The 19595-nt window shown below is 42.8% G+C and overlaps 1 protein-coding gene across 2 annotated transcripts in view; it reads right to left on the bottom strand.

Moving 5' to 3' along the window:
• Positions 1–19595, bottom strand: part of STPG4 (sperm-tail PG-rich repeat containing 4) — a 69563-nt gene that overhangs the window by 17283 nt on the left and 32685 nt on the right. The window contains exon 6 of one of the 2 annotated variants that reach the window (XR_010149532.1): positions 16767–16907. The exons of the other annotated variant lie outside the window; for it this stretch is intronic. The gene's annotated coding sequence lies outside the window, so the exon portion shown is untranslated. The remainder of the gene's footprint in view (positions 1–16766; positions 16908–19595) is intronic. 2 annotated transcript variants of the gene reach the window in all.

Raw genomic sequence — 19595 nt, 5'->3', positions numbered from 1 at the left:
CACCCCAATTCTGGGAGTACAAAAACCAAACAGTCAGTGGAGACTAGTGCAAGATCTTAGACTCATTAATGAGGCGGAAATTCCACTATATCCAGTTGTACCCAACCCCTATATCCTGCTCTCTCAAATACCAGAGGAAGCAGAATGGTTCATGGTTCTGGACCTCAAGGATGCTTTCTTCTGTATTCCCCTGCATTCTGACTCCCAGTTCCTCTTTGCCTTTGAGGATCCCACAGACCACACGTCCCAACTTACGTGGACAGTCTTGCCCCAGGGGTTTAGGGATAGCCCTCATCTGTTTGGTCAGGCACTGGCCCAAGATCTAGGCCACTTCTCAAGTTCAGGCACTCTGGTCCTTCAATATGTGGATGATTTACTTTTGGCTACCAGTTTGGAAGCCTCATGCCAGCAGGCTACTCTAGATCTCTTGAACTTTCTAGCTAATCAAGGGTACAAGGTGTCTAGGTCGAAGGTCCAGCTTTGCCTACAGCAGGTCAAATATCTAGGCCTAATCTTAGCCAGAGGGGCCAGGGCCCTCAGCAAGGAACGAATACAGCCTATACTGGCTTATCCTTGCCCTAAGACGTTAAAACAGTTGAGGGGGTTCCTTGGAATTACCAGCTTTTGCCAACTATGGATCCCCGGATATGGTGAGATAGCCAGACCCCTCTATACTCCAATCAAGGAAACCCAGAGGGCAAATGCTCATCTAGTAGAATGGCAACCAGAGGCAGAAACAGCCTTCAAAACCTTAAAGCAGGCCCTAGTACAAGCTCCAGCTTTAAGCCTTCCCACAGGACAGAACTTCTCTTTATACGTCACAGAGAGAGCCGGGATAGCTCTTGGAGTCCTTACTCAGACTCATAGGACAACCCCACAACCAGTGGCATACCTAAGTAAGGAAACTGATGTAGTAGCAAAAGGCTGGCCTCACTGTTTAAGGGTAGTTGCAGCAGTGGCCATCTTAGTGTCAGAGGCTATCAAAATAATACAAGGAAAGGATCTCACTGTCTGGACTACTCATGATGTAAATGGCATACTAGGTGCCAAAGGAAGTTTATGGCTATCAGACAACTGCCTATTTAGATACCAGGCGCTACTCCTTAAGGGACTGGTGCTTCAAATACGCACCTGCGTGGCCTTCAACCCTGCCACTTTTCTCCCAGAGGATGGGGAACCAATTGAACATGACTGCCAACAAATTATAGTCCAGACTTACGCTGCCCGAGATGATCTCTTAGAAGTCCCCTTAACTAATCCTGACCTTAACCTATATACTGATGGAAGTTCATTTGTGGAGAATGGGATACGAAGGGCAGGTTACGCCATAGTTAGTGATGTAACCATACTTGAAAGCAAGCCTCTTCCCCCAGGGACCAGTGCCCAGTTAGCAGAACTAGTGGCACTTACCTGAGCCTTAGAACTGGGAAAGGGAGAAAGAATAAATGTGTATACAGATAGCAAGTATGCTTATCTAATCCTACATGCCCATGCTGCAATATGGAAAGAGAAGGAGTTCCTAATCTCTGGGGAAACCCCCATTAAATACCACAAGGAAATTATAGAGTTATTGCATGCAATGCAAAAATACAAAGAGGTGGGAATCTTACACTGACAAAGCCATCCAAATGGGAAGGAGAGGGGAGAACAGCAGCATAAGTGGCTGGCAGAGGTAGGGAAAGACCAGCAAGAAGGAAAGAGAGAAAAAGAAAGAGAAAGAAAGAGAGGAAGAACCAAAGAGGGAGTCAGAGAGAAAGAGAAAGAGACAAAGGAGAAGTCAAAGAGAAAAAAAGAGAGATGGAAGTAGTAAAGAAAAAACACTGTATCCCATTCCTTTAAAAGCCAGGGTAAATTTCTGTCTACCCAGCCAAGGCATATTTTTCTATGTGGAACATTGACCTATATCTGCCTCCCCACTAACTGGACAGGCACCTGCACCTTAGTCTTTCTAAGTCCCAACATTAACATTGCCCCAGGAAATCAGACCTTCTCAGTACCCCTCAAAGCTCAAGTCCATCAGCGCAGAGCCATACAACTAATACCCCTATTTATAGGGTTAGGAATGGCTACTGCTACAGGAACCGGAATAGCTGGTTTATCAACTTCATTATCCTACTACCACACACTCTCAAAGGATTTCTCAGACAGTTTGCAAGAAATAATGAAATCTATCCTTACTTTACAATCCCAAATAGACTCTTTGGCAGCAGTGACTCTCCAAAACCGCTGAGGCCTAGACCTCCTCACTGCTGAAAAAGGAGGACTCTGCACCTTCTTAGGGGAAGAGTGTTGTTTTTACACTAACCAGTCAGGGATAGTACAAGATGCCGCCCGGCGTTTACAGGAAAAGGCTTCTGAAATCAGACAATGCCTTTCAAATTCTTATGCCAACCTCTGGAGTTGGGCAACATGGCTTCTCCCCTTTCTAGGTCCCTTGGCAGCCATCTTGCTGTTACTCACCTTTGGGCCCTGTATTTTTAACCTTCTTATCGAATTTGTTTCCTCTAGAATCGAGGCCATCAAGCTACAGATGGTTTTACAAATGGAACCCCAAATGAGTTCAACTAACAACTTCTACCAAGGACCCCTGGAACGACCCACTGGCACTTCCACTGGCCTAGAGACCTCCCCTCTGGAGGACACTACAACTGCAGGGCCCCTTCATCACCCCTATCCAGCAGGAAGTAGCTACAATGGTCATCGGCCAAATTCCCAACAGCAGTTGGGGTGTCCTGTTTAGAGGGGGGATTGAGAGGTGACAGCGTGCTGGCAGTCCTCAGAGCTCTCTCTCGCTTTCGGCACCTCCTCTGCCTGGGCTCCCACTTTGGCGGCACTTAAGGAGCCCTTCAGCCCACTGCTGCACTGTGGGAGCCCCTTTCTGGGCTGGCCAAGGCCAGAGCCGGCTCCCTCAGCTTGCAGGGAGGTGTGGAGGGAGAGGCGTGAGTGGGAACCGGGGCTGTGAGCAGCGCTTGCGGGCCAGCTGGAGTTCTGGGTGCACATGGGGTTGGTGGGCCCCGCACTCAGAGCAGCTGGCCGGCCCTGCCGGCCCCGGGCAACAAGGGGCTTAGCACCCAGGCCAGCGGCTGCGGAGGGTGTACTGGGTCCCCCAGCAGTGCCAGCCCACCAGTGCTGCGCTCGGTTTCTCACCGGGTCTTAGCTGCCTTCCCAAGGGGCAGGGCTCAGGACCTGCAGCCTGCCATGCCTGAGCCTCCCACCCCCTCCATGGGCTCCTGTGCAGCCCCAGCCTCCCTGATGAGTGCCGCCCCCTGCTCCATGGCACCCAGTCCCATCGGCTACCCAAGGGCTGAGGAGTGCGGGCGCACGGCGCGGGACTGGCAGGCAGCTCCACCTGCAGCCCTGGTGCGGGATCCACTGGGTGAAGCCAGCTGGGCTCCTGAGTCTGGTGGGGACGTGGAGAACCTTTATGTCTAGCTCAGGGATTGTAAATACACCAATCGGCACTCTGTATCTAGCTCAAGGTTTGTAAACACACCAATCAGCACCCTGTGTCTAGCTCAGGGTTTGTGAATGCACCAATCCACACTCTGTATCTAGCTACTCTGGTGGGGCCTTGGAGAACCTTTGTGTCCACACTCTGTATCTAGTTAATCTAGTGGGGACGTGGAGAACCTTTGTGTCTAGCTCAGGGATTGTAAACGCACCAATCAGCGCCCTGTCAAAACAGACCACTCAGCTCTACCAATCAGCAGGATGTGGGTGGGGCCAGATAAGAGAAAAAAAGTAGGCTCCCCGAGCCAGCAGTGGCAACCCGCTCAAGTCCTCTTCCACACTGCGGAAGCTTTGTTCTTTCACTCTTTGAATAAATCTTGCTACTGCTCACTCTTTGGGTCCACACTGCTTTTATGAGCTGTAACACTCACTGCGAAGGTCCGCAGCTTCACTCCTGAGCCAGCGAGACCACGAACCCACGACAAGGAAGAAACTCCGAACATATCCAAACATCAGAAGGAACAAACTCCAGATGCGCCACCTTAAGAGCTGTAACACTCACTGCGAGTGTCTGCGGCTTCATTCTTGAAGTCAGTGAGACCAAGAACCCACCAATTCCGGACACATTTTCATGCCTCTGTCCTGGAGATTCCTTTCACTTAAGATAGCATGAGCACCCTCTTTTTGCAGTCCAGGTAGTAGGTAGGTGTTGTCCCACTTCCTGGCATTCTTTCCCTAGTCTCTGTTTAACTAAGGTCACTCCCTCAGTGTGGGTAGAGCAGAGCACCTCACACCACACATAGAGATGGGTAGGGGACCTAGACTGACCAGAGGATCCCCTGTTCCTGATTACAGTGATTGGCCCAGGGGCAGGTACCTGACCCTAACTGGCCAATCAGAGGAGCCTGCCTTTTCACATTCCCTGCTAAATGGGCAGGGTGTGGCCCTGGGGCAGCCATTTTGCCTAGCCCAAGGGATAGCGCATGCAAAGTAGGAGAGAGATGAAGATAAAACAGTACCTAACGTGCCAAGGTTATAGGCACCAGTACATTCCACCCCACCTTTATGTTTTTATTTTTTGCTTAAGCTAATTTGGAAGGTTTCTGTCGATTACAACTGAAAAAATTCTAACTGATACATTCACTCTCCTGTTCCCAGTCAAGAAATTGTTATAAGAAAGTACAGGAAATTCTTCACGCTCACAGGTGGACGGCAATACATGACTCGGCTGATGTTAACGCTGTTGGAAAAGCAGCGCAGATTTTTTAAAAAGAAAAATTGCCAGGATAAACATCATTTTCTTGAAAATTCTAGCGCAGGCCAGGCGCAGTGGCTTATGCCTGTAATCCCAACACTTTGGGAGGCAGAGGTGGGCAGATCACCTGAACTCAGGAGTTCGAGACCAGCCTGGCCAACATGGTGAAACCCTGTCTCTACTAAAAATACAAAAATTAGCTGGGCATGGTGGCGGACACCTGTAATCCCAGCTACTGGTGAAGCTGAGGCCGGAGAATCGCTTGAATCTGGGAAGTGGAGATTGCAGTGAGCCGAGATCCCGCCACTGGACTCCAGCCTGGGTGATAGTGAGACTATGTATCAGAAAAAAAAAAAAAAATTCTAGCACATCTATAAGCTATATTTGAAATGTTATATTTTTCCCAAAATGTTACCCACAAGTAAAACATATTTGAGGAGGCTGAGACTGGGACCTAGTTTAATCATCTTAGCTTCCAAATTCTATTCAAGCAGAAATCAATTTTCTGGTTTACTCAACCAGACTGTGTTTATTAATTCTTTTTCTGTTCCCCTTGGAATTTCAAACTATCAGCTTAGTTTTTAATTGAACTCATTCCTTAAATGCTAAAACAGTTGGAATGATTCCGCAGCGTTTCACAATGCTGGTTTGAGGGCATAGTCTATGCCACAGGTCTGATACTTTCGAACTTTTAAAGGTGACTGAAACAGATCATGTAATGACCATTTGTATCTGTACAGACTCCTGGTTGTCTAATCCTTTCCTTATTCTTTATAGGCCTGTCAGGTTTTAAGAAATACAGAAACGAAATATTTCTGACATCAAAGAAACCCACTTTTTTTTGTTCCCACTATCAGGAAAGATGTGTGTGTCTCATTTGTTCACTATATATACAACTAAGAGAAACAATAATTGCAAAGAATCTGCTTAGTAAATCACTAGAGACCCCAAACATCATACGAATGACTGAGTCCTAATTAAGTAGCAGAAAGTGGGACTATTTTTATTTAATAACAAAGTGTTTTCATCTTAACCATATTGATGGCTCTTTTCCTCAAACACTGCCTGTTTTCTGCTTTTAAAAATTATATTTTGGGCTGGGCACGGTGGCTCACGCCTGTAATCCCAGCACTTTGGGAGGCCAAGGCGGGCGGATCACTTGAGGTCAGGAGTTTGAGACCAGCATGGCAAAACCCCATCTCCACTAAACATGTAAAAATTAGCCAGGCCTGGTGGCGGGCACCTGTAATCCCAGCTACTTGGGAGGCTGAGGCAGGAGAATTGCTTGAACCCAGAATGCAGAGATTGCAGTGAGCCAAGATCGCACCACTGCACTCCAGCCTAGGCGACACTGCAAGACTCCATCACAAACAAACAAAATTATATTTTGAAATACTGTGAAACCAATTGAAGAGAAAGAAATATAAGCAATCACCTTTAGTCACTGTGTCCCAGCATAGCCATTAAAAGAATTTTAATGCATTTCCTATTTTTCATACACATGATTTTTCTGACATTAATCACAATACACATCTCAATTTGATCCTGCATTTTTCACTACACATTAGATCATAAACATTTCTGGTGCTATTTTAATAATTTTCCCAATCATTGTTTAAAATGGCTGCCAAATATTTTTTGGGTGGATACATAATATTCTTTTAAAATGATTTCCCCTCTGCTATTAAATTGTTGCTACTGTTATCTTGCTACTACAAATTATACCTTTTAAAAAAATTAAAACTCTTATAGCCACATTTGAGCAAATTATCCTTTGATCATATCTTTGTACAGGTGAATATTTCTGTATTTAAGATAATTACTTTAGGAGGGTTTTCTTAAAGTAGAATTTGTGGGTGAAAAGGCAGTTTTTATACCTTAATACATACTGCCAGACTCCTATCAAAGAGTTGTATTAATGTATACTCCCACCAGCAATAGACAAGAAAAGCACTGAGTCTGTATAGTCTCAATGCCAAGTAGATGTTGGTGGTGGTGGGGACGGGTGGTCTTTAGAAAAAGAAAATCTTCTCACTCTTCTTTATTCTAATGGGATTAATAAGTAGTCATCAAAAAGTAGCCCCTATATGTTCAAAGAAGTAGTGCAGAATATCTGATATCCTTAATGCCCACATTTTGAAACACATTCAGGAGGGAATAAAATCATGCAGTTTTAAGGTAGATCAAGAGACTTATTTAGGTCACTTATGAAAGCAATAAAATCAATTAAAGGGGAGGAGTGAAGGGAGGAGAAACTACAGATGAAAGTTTTCCTTTGTCCAGTTCTCTTGGATGAAAATGATTAGGATTTGTTCCTCTTTAAACCATGCTGTTGTGAGTGAACCACACATTTTGGTCTTGCGATTTGTGAGGCTTGGTCCTTATCAAGGAGCTAAAAGTGAATGGTGTCTGGCAGAAGTTTTCAACACAATGTTTTTCTGTGGGTAAAAAAAATGGCCCTTTTTACTTATGGTAGAATATGTCCTCTGGCATCTACCCCAGAAGGCACATGTAGATACTCTCCTCACAGACTTTCCTATGGACAAAAAAATGATGCTGATCCATCACCAATGATTCAGTTATTTTGAAAATAACTTAAATAGCCAATAAGTATACAACTTTACATTGGTAATGTGAAGATTAAAAATCATTTTCCAACCAAATTCCTTACCAGTTGCTTCTCCACCTACACTGGGGGACAAAATATAATTCACCTGAATCCCTGACACAAAGAAGGCTGCATGTTTTGTTTTGTTTTTAACAAGTGAGAATAGCTCCTCTATATCAAGAGGCCTTCGGGCACATAAGATCCTAGAGCATTTTTAAATTCAAACTTAATGTACTTTTGATAACTAAAAAACTAAGTAGTAATCTGCTATGCCTTCATATGGTCATTATTCATTTTTTCATAGGTTAACCTTTGAGATTTTGTTGTTGTTGTTTTGTTGTTTGTTTTTGAGACGGAGTCTTGCTCTGTCACCCAGGCTGGGGTGCAGTGGCATGATCTCCGCTCACTGCAAACTCTGCCTCTCAGGTTCAAGCTATTCTTGGGCTTCAGCCTCCCAAGTAGCTGGGATTACAGGTGTGCACCACCACACCCAGCTAATTTTTGTTTTTTTTCAGTAGAGATGCAGTTTCACCATGTTGGCCAAGCTGGTCTCAAACTCCTGACCTCAAGTGATCTGCCCACCTTGGCCTCCCAAAGTGCTGGGATTACAGGCGTGAGCCACTGTGCCTGGCCTAACCTTTGAGATTGTATGTATAAGTGACTAAAATATTTCAGTGAGCTCATTTTCACTGATCATGTTAAGAAAGCACTTTGGGAGGCCGAGACGGGCGGATCACGAGGTCAGGAGATCGAGACCATCTTGGCTAACACGGTGAAACCCCGTTTCCACTAAAAAAATACAAAAAATTAGCCGGGCGTGTTGGCGGGCGCCTGTAGTCCCAGCTACTTGGGAGGCTGAGGCAGGAGAATGGCATGAACCTGGGAGGCGGAGCTTGCAGTGAGCCGAGATCGCGCCACTGCACTCCAACCTGGGAGACACAGCGAGACTCCGTCTCAAAAAAAAAAAAAAAAAAAAAAAAAAAAAAGAAAGGAAAGATGGGTGCCTGTATCTTTTATAACTAGCCTCATTCTCAAAAGTATTTGAAGAGACTAGGTGAATGTCTATAGGTCTCTACTATATTGCACCAGATCTACAGGTCAGATTTCTGGTGATTGTAGGTTTCACATATATCAACATTGAGGCAGCCTATTCTAAGTCAACAGGGCTCAAATGACACTACCACCTTAGAATGGAAAACACATTTCAGAAGAATTAGAGAATTAAAACTTTTTTGAAAATCGAAAGTACCAGCCTGGGCAACATAGTGAGATCCTGTCTCTACCAAAAAAATTATCCAGGCATGATGACACACACCTATTAGTTACTCAGGAGGCTGAGGTGGGAGGATTGCTTGAGCCCGGGAGGTGGAGCCTGCAGTGAGCCAAGATTATGTCACTGCACTCCAGCCTGGGCGACAGAGCAAGACTATCTCAAAAAAAAAAAAAAAAAAAAATCACAAGTAAAAATTAGAAGAAATTAAAGTGAATATGTCTCTGGAGGGAATTTTTTAAGTAGTAGAAGAAATAAATAAGGGAAAGATACATAGATCTCATTCATTAATTCAACACATTTTTTCAGCACTATATGAGGTAGTGGGCATTGATAAATAAGGCAGACAACAGTCCCTTCTTTCATGGGACTTACATTCCAGAAGATGATGACGAACTACCTAATTTGATGACACAGACATTTTAGATTTTAAACTTCTGTATAAATAAAATACAAGCAAAAGGAAAAATCCCTGAAAAACTTCAACAAATATAAGTGCTAATATCTCTTAACTATATAGAGTTTAAACAAATCAACAGAAAAGAATACTAAAACTCCACCCAATAGATAACTGGGCAAAGACCATAACCACAAAGTGTACAGGAAGGGCCGCAAGTAACTGGTTAATAAACACTAATTAGAATGCATAGCCATAAATCAATCAAACATATTAAAACAAATAATATGTTAAAAAACATATTAAAACAACAATCATATTAAAACAAATCAAACATTAAAACATTTTTTAACTATCAAATTAATGAATATTTTAAAAATAATGATAAACAAGACATACAAATTTGGTGAAATGAGTATGCTCTTGATTGCTGAAGGTCTGTCAAAATTTATCAACAACATGTATATAATCTTTAGTAAATCCCATTTGTGACAATCCATAAAAAGCGATGCCCAAATTTAGGCCGGGCGCAGTGGCTCATGCCTGTAATCCCAGCATTTTGGGAGGCCGAGGCAGGTGGATCACAAGGTCAAGAGATCAAGACCAGCCTGGCCAACATGGTGAAACCCCGTCTCTACTAAAAATACAAAAAATTAGCCGGGTGTGGTGGCGGGCGCCTGTAGTCCCAGCTACTCGAGAGGCTGAGGCAGGAGAATGGCCTGAACCCAGGAGGCAGAGCTTGCAGTGAGCCGAGATCACTGCACTCCAGCCTGGGCGACAAAGCGAGACTCGTCTCAAAACAAAAACAAAAACAAAAACAAAAGTGATGCCCAAATTTAGAAAAGACTATGCATTGAGCTGAGCATGGTGGCTCATGCCTGTAATCCTAGCACTTAGGGAGGCAGAGGCAGGAGGATAGCTTAAGCCCAGGTGTTCAAGACCTGTTTGGACAACATAGCAAGACCCCATTTTCAAAAAAACATAAAAATAAGCCAGGTGTGGTGGCTCATACCTGTAATCCCAGCACTTTGGAAGGCTGAGGTGGGCAGATCGCTTGAGGCCCGGAGTTCGAGACCAGCCTGGCCAACATGGTGAAATCCCGTCTCTACTGAAAATACAAACAAATTAGCCAGGCATGGTGGCAGGCGCCTATAATCTCAGCTACTCAGGATGTTGAGGCAAGAGAATAACTTGAACCCAGGAGGCAGAGGTTGCAGTGAGCCGAGATCACAGGACTGCACTCCAGCCTGGGTGACACAGCAAGACTCTGTCTCAAAAATAAAATAAAATAAAATAATAAAAATAAAAGACTATGCATCGTCTTATCACAGGATTTGTTTTTTATCTGAGCATTGAGTACCAATGTTCTTGCATGACAAAGTTGTGTATGTAATCAAAAGTTATAACACAAATTATCCAATGAACTGACCACTTATAAAATTATATTCTATTCAAATATCCCTTCCTGCAGACAGGTTCATGTCTTTGTGAGTCAGTTTCACTCCCTCATTCTTAAACGATCATCCAACAATACATTTTTTTATTTTTATTTTTTTTAAGACAGAGTCTTGCTCTGTCACCCAGGCTGGAGTGCAGTGGTACGATCTTGGCTCACTGAAACCTCCACCTTCCGGGTTCAAGCAATTCTCCTGCCTCAGCATCCTAAGTAGCTGGGACTACAGGCATGCTCCACCATGCCCAGCTAATTTTGGCATTTTTAGTAGAGACAGGGTCTCACCATGTTGCCCAGGCTGGTCTCGAACTCCTGATCTCAAGTGACCCGTCTGCCTTGGCCTCCCAAAGTGCTGCGATTACAAGCATAAGCCACCATGCCTTTTCTTTTCTTGTACAGCCTTTTGTTTTACCTGGAGTCAATTAGTGCCTCATTTTTTTTCACTTGCACATTTTGCTACATATATTTTCTTCATTTTTCCCCGTCATATCAGCTGTTCTTGTGCCCCTTTTTCTTTTGAAACATTCCTTCTAGAGTTTCCTATTTTCTTATTCTATTATATTGATTGGTTTCTCTTTCAGCTTGCTGCACAGTGGTCAACCTGGGACATTTCCTCACTACTCCTCTCCCAGATTGTATCTACTTTTCTCCTGGGTCCCATGCCTTCCTCTTTCTGGATCTGCTCCTTTGTTTTGCTGTATTTATCACCAGCGGCATCTTTTAAAATGGTATTTGGGAGGTAATTTTTATGAGTTTTTGCATGTTGAAAGTCTTTGTTTTCACAATTCATTGTTAGTTTGGCTAAATATAGAATCCTAAGTTGAAAATAATGTTCCTGTTCTCATCTTTCTGAGGATGCTAATTGTATTTTTAAAAAATCTTCCCCTTCTATTCCCAGAGTTCTATTTTCAACCAGGTTTCCATCCTTCTGTCTGTTTATCTCCATCTCTTGTTCACATTAAAGGCTTTTTTTTTTTTTTTTTTTTTTTGAGACGGAGTCTCGCTGTGTCACCCAGGCTGGAGTGCAATGACACGATCTCGGCTCACTGCAACCTCTGCCTCCTGGGTTCAAGCGATTCTCCTGTCTCAGCCTTCCTAGTTGCTGGGATTACAGGCGCACTCTGCCATGCATGACTAATTCTTTGTATTTTTATTAGAGACAGGGTTTCACCGTGTTCCCCATGCTGGTCTTGAACTCCTGAACTCAGTCAATCCACCTGCCTCGGGCTTCCAAATTGCTAGGATGACAGGCGTGAGCCACCAGGCCCGACCTAAAGGCTTTTCTTACTTGCATGGTAGAAACTCTGGGTATGTGGCTAGGATATGTTGAGATCAGACAAGTGAATGGCAAACCCAGTCTTTTTCCTAGGGTTCCGTAAGTGTTGGGATATAGTGTTCTTTCCTCTGGGTTCACTGAGTTTTTCCAGAGGATAAACTCCACCAATCTTTTGCCCAAGGGGCCTATGTCCAGTGGCTGGCCTATGCTATGGTTTGAATGTGTCCCCTCCAAAATTCAGGCATTGTCAATGTGATAGTATTCAGAGGTGTGGACTTTAAGAGGTGATTAGGCCCCTAGGGCTCCCTGCAGATCTAAGGAATAGAAGGATATTCAAATTGCACAAAATAGCGGTTTATCCCACATAAACAGGAGCTCCATTTATTTGACATTCATTGTTGTAGAGTTTCTCTGAAACTATTCTATTTGACATTTATGTCAAAATTGCTCATCTCATAAGAATCGACAGACTTACGTATTTTACTAGTTAAACATCTGTGAAAATTCCCAACATAGCAACTCTGTAAATTTTATTTTTTCTTACTTTGTAGAAGGTTTTACGGAATTGTCTTAAGGCTACTGTCTAAAAGCATAGCACACATGTTCCATGCACTGAAAGAACAGTTATAAGGACATAAGTGGGACACTGTCTCACATTTCTCCCTCTTTTCGGTTCCTTTTCTTTCTCTCAGATACCCTAATTCTTGTCTCATTTATGTTCCTGGGAGCATGGCGGAGAAGGGGAGAGAATCTGATAGGTCACTAGTGCCTTAGTATGAACTTGATCAATATTTTCCTCCTTTTGGGAGCTTCTGCATTTAGAAGAGGACATGTGAAAAGGCAAAATCCTCCACAAAACATTTCTCAACAGTTAAATCAAGGGTGGTATATGTCAACTCTTGGGCTCTCATATCAAAATCCCTACCTGTGGAGTTTCAGGCATTGCTGCAGTGAGAAAGATATGAATACAAATTTCCCTTCCTGGGCCCCTCAACTAATGAGTACCTTATGGAAAGGCTCTTGGACCCAAAAGCTGAGAGGACACCTAGCTCTTTGGTTTATTTGATTTTTGCTTAGGATGTAGGCTCCGAGAAATGGGTATGGGTGCCCCTTGCCTTAACCAAGCTTTCTCTTCACCCATGCCCTCTTCTCCTTCCTCTACCTAGGGTCGGGCACTTGCTGGGAAGCTTATCAAGCAAATGTATTGGAAAGTTTTGGAGGTGGCTGTTGGAAGAAAGAAGATGCATGTGGTTTTTTGTTTTTGTTTTTTTGAGATGGACTTTCGCTCTTGTTGCCCAGGCCAGAGTGCAATGGCACGATCTCAGCTCACTGCAACCTCCTCCTCCTGGGTTCAAGTGATTCTCCTGCCCCACCCTCCCGAGTAGCTGGGATTACAGGCACGCACCACCACACCTGGCTAATTTTGTAATTTTAGTAGAGATGGGGTTTCTCCATGTTGGTCAGGCTGGTCTTGAACTCCTGACCTCAGGTGATCTGCCTGCCTCGGCCTCCTAAAGTGCTGGGATAACAGGCATGAGCCACCATGCCCGGCCCAACAGATAATGTTAAATTGAGTCATCAGTGTCTAATTTGGGGCGCCATGTTTTAAGTTCCCACATTAGCCAGACACACACCTTGTGAATCACAGACTCTCATTTAATATGTATAAGTTTGTGTGTGCTTGCGTGTATACACATTGGTTGGATAACTGACCTTAGACTATCCCTGCCCTGTTGAAGCACAAAGAGAGCATTGATAAAATGTCTCACTTGCCTTTGTATCAACAATGCCTACTTGGCATAGGGTGTCACACACATAAGCATCCAAAATGATTTCTGGAACAGATGAAAGAACTTGCATATGAACTCATTCTACTGCAAAGGGGTCAAGTGGGGAAACCTGGCCTCATGATCAAGCCTCAGTTATCAGGGGGAAGTTGTCACTTTAGAGATAGTACAACATATATATATATATATATATATTTTTTTTTTTTAATAGAGATGAGGTCTTGCTATGTTGCCCAGGCTGGTCTTGAACTCTTGGTCTCGAGGGGTCCTCCCACCTTGGCCTCCCAGCATGTTGGGATTATATGGTTAAGCCACTGCACCTGGTCTGACAGCACAATATTGACTACTTGGCTTTAGGTTTTAAGCGAGTTGCTTAAGTCAGGGTCCCCAACCCCCAGGCTTCATAGGAGGAGGTGAAGGGTGGGCGAGCAAGGGAGTGAAGTTTCATCTGTATTTATAGCCACTCCCCATCACTCGCATTGCTGCCTGAGCTCCAGCTCCTATCAGATCAGCGGCAGCATTAGATTCTCATAGGAGCAGGAACCCTATTGTGAACTGCACATGCAAGGGATCTAGGTTGTGCACTCCTTATGACAATCTAATGCCTGATGATCTGTTACTGTCTCCCATCACCCCCAGATGGGACTGTCTAGTTGCAGGAAAACAAGCTCAGGGCTCCCTCTGATTCTACATTATGGTGAGTTGTATAATTATTTCATTATATATTACAATGTCATAATAATAGAAATAAGGTGCACAATAATGTAATGCACTTGAATCATCCCGAAACCATTCCCCACTCCAACCCTGGTCCATGGAAAAACTGTCTTCTGTGAAACCAGTCCCTGGTGCCAAAAAGGTTGGGGACCGCTGCACTAAGTGGTAAGACAGCTCAAAGCCCAGGTTTTGAGGTCACCAAAAAACTAAGCCCTGACTCTATCTCTTAATAGTTGTGCGACCTTGAGCAATTAATGGCCACTTCCTGACCTGTCAAATAGAGATGATAAATTAATACTATCTCCCCAAGTTATGAGGATTACATGAGACAGTCTATGTCAGTCACTGAACATTGCACCTGGCACCAGAAGACACTAAATGGATGGTAGTCAAGATCATTATCAAAGTTAACCCTACTAGATGCTGTAGTTGATTTATAAAGTTTCTTCCAGTTTTAATAATCCTTCACACTTCCATAACTATGATGCTAATTTTTAGAACAATTAAACTGAATGATAAAATCAACCAAATGAGTTTTCGTATAAAAGCTGAATGGCACATTATAATGTCCTAAGGATTACAGCATTTATCACAAGAAGGTTTGAGACATTGTTCTCTCAGCAAACATTGCTTCTTTACCACACCCACACTGCACGCCACCATCTCCCACTGCTGGGATCAAAAGAGTTTCCTCTCTGCAGTTCATAAGTTTGTGGATCTAAACCAAATCCATAAGTCGGCTCTGGGAATGCATGTTTAAGACAGACATGAATCACAGCCCTGGGCTGTTACTTTGCCTTGGAACATTTTCCATAAAAGTATTCTTTTTACTTTTTCAAAGGACAGGATGTTCCAAATCAGTGAATCACTTTTATTTATAAAATGGAATGGATGAGGTGATATCAGTAAAAGTGGCAGAGTAAGCATCTCCCAAAATCTCCTCCATAAAAGCAATACAACAATGGCAGAAATGGTCAGAATCAACTACCTTCTGCTATTTCACATACCAAGTAGATTGTCCTGCCTGAATTATTTTTCAGTTGTTCTGTACTAATAGTAAACAAATCATTATTAACTCACAGCCTTCATTTAAAAGCATGCATTTCAAAGGAAATACAATATCATGCAGTGGAGAAAACACTTGGTGTCCTAACTGCTTGCTTCCAAAGCCAACTGAACACATGCATTTATCTCCATTCTTTTCCCATCAAATAAAACAGACATAACTATTGTAGAACAGACTAGGGGCTGCTCACCCAGTGCAGTAAGACCAGATACCTAAAGTGAGGTTTGTAGTGGCAAAAGGGAAGGCATTTATTTGCAGGGCACCAAGCAAGGAGGGCCAGACAGCTAATGTTTAAGTCCTGACCTCCGCAGTGGCTTGCAGGTAAGAATTTTTAAGGATAGGGCTAAATGTGAGGAAAGCAGACATTACAGGCAAAATTGTAAATTATATACGGAGGTTATACGTTGGTTTTATTTAGCCTAAAAGGGTGAGATTGCATGAAGCAAGGGCTTACAGGTCATAGGTACATTTAAAGATTTTCTGATTTGCAGTTGGATAAAAAAGAGGCTTGGTTTAAAAATTGGGGGCCAGGCCAGGGGCGGTGGCTCATGCCTGTAATCCCAGCACTTTGGGAGGCTAAGGTGGGTGGATCACTTAAGGTCAAGAGGTCAAGATCAGCTTGGGCAATATGTTGAAACCCCTTCTCTACTAAAAGTACAAAAATTAGCTGGGCGTGGTGGCCCACACCTGTAATCCCAGCTACTAGGGAGGCTGAGGCAGGAGAATCACTTGAACCCGGGAGGTGGAGGTTGCAGTGAGCCGAGATTGTGCCACTGCATTCCAACCTGGGCGACAGAGTGAGACTGTCTCAAAAACAAAAACAAAAAACAAACAAACTGGGGACCAGCAGAAAAGAATGTTAGCTCTGGCTTGTGGGTGTGACTTTTTCCAGGTCCCACCTGAAAGAAATTTAGGATAAGAATGTGGTCCCAGCTATTCAGGAGGCTGAAGCAGGAGAATGGCGTGAACCTGGGAGGTGGAGCTTGCAGTGAGCTGAGATCACGCCACTGCACTCCAGCCTGGGCGAAAGAGCAAGACTCCGTCTCAAAAAAAAAAAAGAATGTGGTTAGAGTTTAGTCCCAGTTCCCCCTTATTTGACATCTATGGACCTGGCACATTCATTTGGTGGGGGTCCGGGTTTCAGTCTTATGTTAAGAGGTCATAGGGGTAGCAAACATCCTGTGATTTTAGTGTTCTTGGCTATTGTTTTTGGCTACTGTTATCTTTTTGTTATTATTTACTTCTCAGGGCTAGCTATCAATAGGTATCTGAAAAAATTTTTGAAGGAATTTAAAATATAAAAAACATTTATGTTTGGTGGGGCATCCAGGTCCCTAAGAGGGGGTTCCTGTTCTATCTCACCCTACCCCCGCAACACACAACTATACATACACATACACAAAGAGCCAAGAGAGAGACAGCAGTCAACATGAGAGAATGACATATTTTTGGAAGATGTGAAGCAGTTTGGAGGAATAGTAGCTGACCTGGCAGTGTAGAGAAGGCAGAAGCGTAAATCCTTGCAGAGGACTTGCGAAGGAGAAGCAAGCTGATTTGCTCCACAGAACACAAGCAAAGCTGGGGAATTTAAGGCATCAGGCACCTGTGCAGTGGGGGTGGGGGTAGATCTGAAAGCAGAAGGTCTGGTTGAATATTTTTACTTCAGGTCCCTCTCCCCTCACCCCTAGCTGTCAGGCAACTCCCCTTCCCATATCCCTACAGGAGACAGGGAGTTTAGTTCTGAGGGGACTGCACCACAGATCTGGACTCAGGAGCCCCAAGCACTGTGAGGATGTGGGCCTTTACTGAAAACTGGAATTAAGTGAACTTCTACACACCGAGTGATGAGACCACAGGCCCCTCCCTCCACTCAGCTCCCAGAAGACTGACAGCTGGCTTAAACCCCAGGCAGGAAGCTGATGAGTCGTTTTGAATCAACTGACGTAACCTAGAAAAAAGACCTACAGATACGGATATTTATGGGCTATCAAAGGAAAAGCCAGGTCCTTATCCCACCCATCCAGTATGAAACCCACCTGGAGATAATCCCCACCTGTATTCATTCACTATGGCTGCTATAACAAATTACTACAAATTCAGTGTCTTAAACAAACAAATGTATTCTCTCATAGTTCTAGGGTCTGAAGTCTGAGTCAGTTTCACTGCGCTAAAATTATACGTCAGGAGGGCCATGCTTCCTCCAGAGGATCTAAGGGAGAAGCTGTTCCTCACCTCTTTCAGCTTCTAGTGGCTGCCAGCATTTCTTGACTTGTGGCTGCACCACTGTAATCTTTGCTTCTATATTTGAATTGCCCTCTCCTCGTGTGTGTGTGTGTGTGTGTGTGTGTGTGTGTGTGTGTGTGTAATCTCATTCTTCCGCCACCCTGGAGTACAGGATAATCTCCCCATCCCAAAATCCTTAGCCACATCTGCAAAATCTCTGCCATATAAGGTAACATCCATAGATTCCAGGCATTAGGGCATAGACATATCTTTGGGGGCTATAATTTAGCCTTCTATACCACCCACATACAGAGAGCTTTCAATCAGCCTTTTAGTCTCTCACACACTTAAATGTTAGTGAGATCAAAGGATTTTTCACCTTTACTTGTAATCTGAATTTCTTATTTATGAATTGTCTATTTATGTCCTTTATCTGTTTTACTTTTCTGTTGTTTTTCCTATAGATTGTTATGATAATTTTATAGATAATGCTATTAATCCTTTATCTGTTAGGAATGTTGAAAATACTTTTCCTAGTCTACATTTGCCTATTAACTTTGTTTGCAGTTTGTTTTCTGATATACAAAGCATTTTTAATGTTATATAATCAAATCTAGTATTTCTTTTCCTTTGAAATTTCTTCCATTGCTATTATCTCAGAAAGTTTGCTTCTCCTTAGATATATACTAATATATTTTCTCCTGGTTTAATGGCTTCAAAAGTATCTAATTTTTTAATCAATATGAAATTTATTTTAATGTGTGCTATGAAGTGAGAATCTAACACCTTTTCCAAGTTATTTAATAATAAGTTACCTAACATATCTTTTCCTTTCCCTACTGACTTGTCATACCATCTTTATCAAATATAAAAATCTTGTATTAATAAAAAAATCTTGTATTAATATATTCTAGGATCTGTTTCTGAGCTCTGTTCAGTTATCTCAATTTTTTTTTTGCAGATGTTTGCTATGCGGTCTTTTTTGATCCTGAGTTTGTAACTACAAATAAATTATAGTGCATCAAACTATCCCAAAACAATTTTATATTTTATTTCTGTTTTTTGTTTGTTTGTTTGTTTTGTTTTTGTTTTTGTTTTTGAGTCTGAGTCTCACTCTATTGCCCAGGCTGGAGAGCAGTGGTGTGATCTTGGCTCACTGCAACCTCTGCCTCCTGGGTTCAAGTGATTCTCCTGCCTCAGCCTCCTGAGTAGCTGGGATTACAGGCGCATGCCACCACGCCCAGCTAATTTTTGTATTTTTAGTAGAGACGGGGTTTCACCATGTTGGCCAGGTTGGTCTCAAACTCCTGACCTCAAATGATCCGCCTGCCTCAGCCTTCCAAACTGCTGGGATTACAGGCGTGAGCCACTGTGCCCAGCCAATTTTATATTTTCTTATTCTTTCAGATGATTTATATAATTATTGATTTTTTGACATCCTACTGACTAGCTATTTATCTAAAAGAGTTCATTTTTTATCATAACTCATGGTCATGCATTTGGAAATATTTAGAAATAGAAAAGCATTTTCATATCTTTAAAAGGAAAGAAACAGAGAGGTGCTTCCTTTTTGTTAATACCATGATCTATTGAATATCTCTAGCGATTTAATTAATTAATTCACCAAATACTATGTGCCAGTCACTTGCCTAGGTGCTAGGTATACAGGAAAGAAATCCCTGCCTTCATAAGCTTACGTTCTAGTGAGGGGGAAAGATAAAAACAGAGTAGATACATTTTAAAAGGTATTGTGTCTGACAGTGATGAATGCTATGAAGTAAAAAATAAACCAAGGAAGGGGACAGCAAGTTTGTATAGGTGACTTGGGAAGACCTTCCTGAGAAAGTGGTATTTCAGTCAAGACCTAAAGAAAGTAAAGGAGCCGAACATTTTCTTCTACACCTTGCCACAAATTGGTTACTCATTTCTTGTATATCTTCAGATATACTTTATGTGTATCTTAAATCAATTGCATTAATCATTCAGAGCTTATCTACTATGATGAGCAAAATGTTAATCTTACTATAGCAAAAGGATTCATAGTATATTTTATTTTGAAAAATGTTTATGGCTACATAGTAGGTATATATATT

This window comes from Pan troglodytes, chromosome 12, assembly GCF_028858775.2.
Source record: "Pan troglodytes isolate AG18354 chromosome 12, NHGRI_mPanTro3-v2.0_pri, whole genome shotgun sequence".
NCBI lineage: Eukaryota > Metazoa > Chordata > Mammalia > Primates > Hominidae > Pan > Pan troglodytes.
The sequence above is the reverse complement of the archived record's forward strand: the minus strand, read 5'-3'. Positions and strand labels throughout refer to the sequence as shown.